Source organism: Megalops cyprinoides, chromosome 11 (genome assembly GCF_013368585.1).
Source record: "Megalops cyprinoides isolate fMegCyp1 chromosome 11, fMegCyp1.pri, whole genome shotgun sequence".
Lineage (NCBI taxonomy): Eukaryota > Metazoa > Chordata > Actinopteri > Elopiformes > Megalopidae > Megalops > Megalops cyprinoides.
Window position 1 is genome coordinate 10,106,990 of NC_050593.1, and position 5,486 is coordinate 10,112,475.

Consider the following 5,486-nt stretch of genomic DNA (forward strand, 5'->3'; position numbering starts at 1 on the left):
ATCTACTTATTTCCTAGTATTACTTTGCGTAAGGTAGCCTATCTGGATTGGCCAGCAGGGGCGCGGCATCCACTAACCCACCTGTAACCACAGCGCTACAAGTTCATCAAGTACACACGCATGGGCGTGTGCGGCCTCTACTGTTATATCCCGAATTACGCTTTTTATTTCAGTGGCAAACAGCGATCAGAACAGAATAAAATGTCCATGCTCAAATTACTCGATTCACCCATGTGTCTGCTGGATCACATTTTACGTCATTCCACAACAATGTGGAATATAGAGTCGCAGAAAAAATATTTAATGAATTCAATAAAAAGTTTTTACAAAAACCACATCCTTTAATGCATGGATAACATTTATACACGATTTTGAAAGCACCGTTGTGAACTGTCTGCTCAGTGTATAAGTTTATGAGGAAGGTTACAAATTATTAAAATATGGTTGTAAAATATCAATCCTTTTTATATGGACCTTTTCATACTCTGCCTAAGATACCTCACCTGTTCTATCAGAACTATTTAAGGATAGGAAGACATGCTTATGCAAGTGGACTTTTCACCATGAACTTATTGTGTATTAATTGAGCTTTCTCCCTGCTGGTATCCAGTTCTGTTCAAAAAGGTGTTTTATTGTTGATTTCACTTGAACATGAGATATTTAACAGACTTTATAGATGTGAAAGGAATGGCAGCATGCAGTAAACCTTCATTAGATCTGAGGTTGCCAAAACCTGTTATTCTGGAGTTATAGGTTTGATTTATGGCAAACATAAAAAAAGTTACAATACTTTTAGGTGATGGTAATTCATGTAATTTACTTAGTGAATGTGCTCAGGCTTTTATGCTTACTCTTGCAGGCAGATCCTGGTCTTTAGTGAAATAATGCTGGGTCTCCACATGGGTTTTAACATTGCAGAAGAGAGTTTTAATGCAGAAGAGTACATCAGTGTCAGTTCCCCCCTCTCTCATTCTGGATATTGCCAAGGTAGGGAGTATATGTAAGAGACGATAGTGTTTACTTTGGCTAGACTGGTGTTTTGGGACCGAAAAGTTGTCTCATGCCTGGGCTATCATTGGAAAACTGCAAGCTTTTATAATGCAAATCACAGTAAAATGACAATGTTGTTGCCTATGTATGAATTTCTTTTTAAAAAATTAAAAAATAAATAATAGGGCTACTATTGTGGCTAAAATATAAAATAGTTTTATTTGTTTAACACTTTTGGACATTGAAGAATTCAGCTTGTGTTATTTCGTAGTTGTGATGCCTTTACTATTATTCTAAAATGTGGAAATTAATAAAAATAAAGAATAAAGATTGTGTCCAAACGTTTTACTGGTACTGTATGGCAAGTCTGAATCAGCTGTTTTATGTGGGTCATTCTTAAATGAGTAATTCTTAAATTCGTAAACTTTACTTCAACAAAAATAACTAGAGAAACACACATTTTGCTGCTTCAAAATAATCTGTGCTATGTTAATATTTTCTTATGGTCTTTAAAAAATCATGTAATTACATCAGTGTTGTAGCTGTGGTACCACTTTCTACCACTGGGAAATTTAAGAGAATCTCTTCTACTGGACAATGCACTGCACCATCTACTGCACCCTCTGTTCCATTCTCCATATCTACCCAGCATTCACCTTATTCAGCAGGTGACTGCATGCTTGTGTACATTTGCCTTGCTTGTATTTCACAGCTTCATCTATATACCATTTAAACACGCAAGGTACATTACAAAGACATACCTATAAAAATACTTTGTGTACTAACACACCAAGCAGGCTAAATATTAATAACAATAACATCACCACCACCACCAACGTCAAAAACAACAACCATACTACTACTACTAACAATAATAATACATTTTATTTATAAAGCGCCTTAGTCAAAGCTACTCACAAGTAGAAATGATAAGCCCCTTTAAACTTTAAGCTTGCCTTTAACACTGAGCACCATCAACAGTATGTGATGCCAAAAAAAGGAAAATGCTGGGACCCGTGAAGGCTTGGGAGCTGCTGGGGTGATACTCATGAAACGAGTGAGAAATGTGGCTTTGATCTGTAAGAACCTCATTGATATTTTCCCAAATTCTTTAATCGCAAAAGTTTACAGTATAATGCCCTCTGAAATCTTCATTACTAGATGCAATATTTCCACAGACCACACGATGGCAATACTTACCAGTTCATGACAGCCGTACTTTACTTGCGTTGACAAAACGAGAAGCTAAGAATCTGACCAGTTTTTGCGTAGTTTGTCCTGCACCAAATTAGAATAAATAAATTGATCTGCAGTTAAACAAATGTGACAGCTCAAACAGCCTCATTTGGTGCACAATTAGATGAGAATTCTGGAAGATCAAGGTGTGTTGTAAAAACTGAAAATTAAGTTCAACAATTTAAGGAATAAACTGTATGATGTTAATGACACATCTGCAATCAGGAACATGCAAATTCAGCTGCCTTTGGACTAGTACAAAAGTAATAAGGAGTAGGATGGTTGTCAGATATTCTCACAGTTCTTTTGGGTGCTTCAGTGATAGTTAATGCTGATCCTAAAAAGTATGTGGGATCCACATATAATAGATACATTGATTTGTGTTTGAGTGATACCTGTCTCTGGACAAAATTGTATAACATATGCATGGGAAAGGTATTGTATACTGTTTCTTCTAAAGGAATTAAATCTAAATACAGTGTCTATATACTGCAAAGAAGTGAGTCGACGAATGTCTATGTAAATAAATTAGTAAAAAATCGCGAGCTGTATATTCAAAATGGGTCATTCTTTAAGAGTTTAATATACTTATAGATGCTGAGTCCTTCCTTGACATTTTCACTCTATTTTCACCATCCACCTCCGGCAGATCTTACCTGTAGCAGCTCCAAGGTAGCCTTAGACCAGAGGCCGCTTTGACCAGTAGCTATAGTTGTTTAAACACCCAACAACGTTTCTAGAGCAACAGAAACCTAAACTGGAGTACTGTTAGATGGTACTAAGGATAGATTTAAGATTATTTCTTCTGTAGGTCCATATATTAATCTGTTTATATTTGGTTATACATTTTATTTCTAACCAGATACAAATTTAATCAAATTGCTTTAAAAATATCAAAAAAATACAACTGTATGATACGCACATTACCACATGCCTCACTGTACTGATTTAAGCCATTTGCCCCTCATCGTGGAATATAAAATCTTAGCAATTCACCGCCTTGTGCTTAACTAAGTTTGCATTTTCTTTGGTGAATTCAGTCATCTCGTCATTGTCAGGGTTAATCAAGTCAGGGTCACAAGACCCCCGTGTGTTGGAGGAAGAAATGATCTAACCTCTGCTGGTAACCTCAGCGATTTTGTAGCCTACCAAATGATAGCTCTCCCACAAGGTTGGTCTAAAAGTGTAGCCTATATGTTTCCCAGAGGAACCACAGAACTGAGTAACTTCCCATCCCAATTTCTTTTAATTTCATTTCATTTCACTGGATCACCTGTACCTGAAGGTCACAGCCTCCGGCAGCTGCACTTACGCTTAATTAAAGTAAGTCTTGTGAAATAATCGTTCAGGGACGAGGAACCGTATTCGAAAATCCTTCGATGAATGGCAAGTTTGCAACCATAAAGACTTTTCAGATGTGTTTATAATGAACACTTTGAATCACATGCGTGAGATAGCACGTGCGATATATAGTATCATTTCAGTTTATCGAACTACAGCTGGTAGTAGCAACAGTTGCGAGTACAGCCTGTTTTCCAGCTACCCTTCAAGTTTTAACATCACGCTGTTCTAGTCAACGGGGCTCGTTTTCCGTTTTTCCTCTTCGAACCGTTGAGCCCTGGTAAAGAAATGTGCCATAACAAATCGCGGTGGTCTGACTGCTATTCCAGTAAAAGCTGTGTTTTGGGGTTCCAGCACAGTTAAATATCCCTCCCGCTCCATAAGCGCATTGCGCTGCGGTATGACCTTCTCCCGACAAAGAGCGCTGTCGCCAGGCAATCCTATTACGTACACAGTGCTCGTAATCCTCCCGTTCACTGCTGCACGTGGATATTTTACAGTTTGTTTCTGCATACCAGCCAATTACTGTCAGTTTGTCCCGTGAGAATATTTTACCTATTTAAAATTTTAAACTACGATGTGTGTTGGAATGGCCTTGAATCAAGCCATGTCATAAAATGATATGTCATGTCATGATATGATTATAACATTTTTGAAGGGACACCATTATAAAAGTATACATTTTAATAATCAATGGGAAACTTGTAAGCCACCCCACTGAGTGATGTAGCCTAATCCATTCCCGGGCTGGTTCTTCCTAAATTTTATTACAGTATTCATTACATAATATATTCACAAAACAACAGTTCTATGAAAACATTTTGTAAAATTAGGAGTACGTAAGTGTCCCTACGTTAGAACACATATAAACTAAAAACCACAAACTTTCTAACATGTTCTGGTTTGCTGTGTCTGGCGCAAATATTACGACGAGCTTTTACTTAGTTTAGTCGGATGATACCCTAAAACACAAGTTCCAGTCGAAGGGCTGCTGACAGAAGTCGCAATATTTCTTCATTCTCAAATGAAAAGGCAGCTTTTTCGCATGGAGAAAGAAAACCGTTTAGCTGCAGCGCATTAATAGGGACGACGCAGAACAGGCTGGTGTGCTCGCCGGATCCTCCCTTTACTGCACGCTCGCTGGAGACCTCACTCCCTCTCTGCCTTATTTTGTTTTACACGTCCGCCGCTCGGAGCGTGCTGGAGGTTATGGTAATTGCGGTTCCCCGACTGGCCTTCTGGGTAGCGTCCGTGAGAGGGAGTGAATCGCTCTCGGCGTTCAGTCTCCGCGGTACGCACGAAGGCAGCAGTTGGTGTCTTGAACGGCAAAGAGCGACGGTGACGGAGGGAACCGGGGCCTCGGAAAAAAGGACGTGGAGGGAGAAAACGTGTTTTTTTTTTCAAATAAACGACACAAAGAATAAATCAAATGGGTTTAGCATGGATACAGTACATTTGAAAGGAATTTCCGAAAGAAATGCGTAGTCAATGGGGCTGTATTTTGAAACGGCGTGCTCGGTGTGAGCTGTGACCCAATATGGCGCTGCGAGGCATTACCAGGCTACATTAACTCCTGGAGTCTGAGGACCGTCGCCACCTGTACCTTTGTACAATACGCGAAAATAAAAACTCGCATTCCAGCCCAGGAGTCTATCCGTTGGATCTTTAACGTATCACTGGAATTCTGAGGATGTCCTTATTTCACTTCTACTTCGCACACTGTTTTTACCCAACTGGAAATATATCGATACTTTGGATCGCTATGAAAAGTTCTACCTTCAGCGAAAAGGCTGAAGAACAGTCGTAGATTGCAGAGGTGGTATTTATTTGGTAAATTCAACTAGCGGCATTTATAACGGGTATCGTTTATCCTAAGTTTGGGTTCAGACGATGGTATGAGTTTTGATTGGGATGTTTGC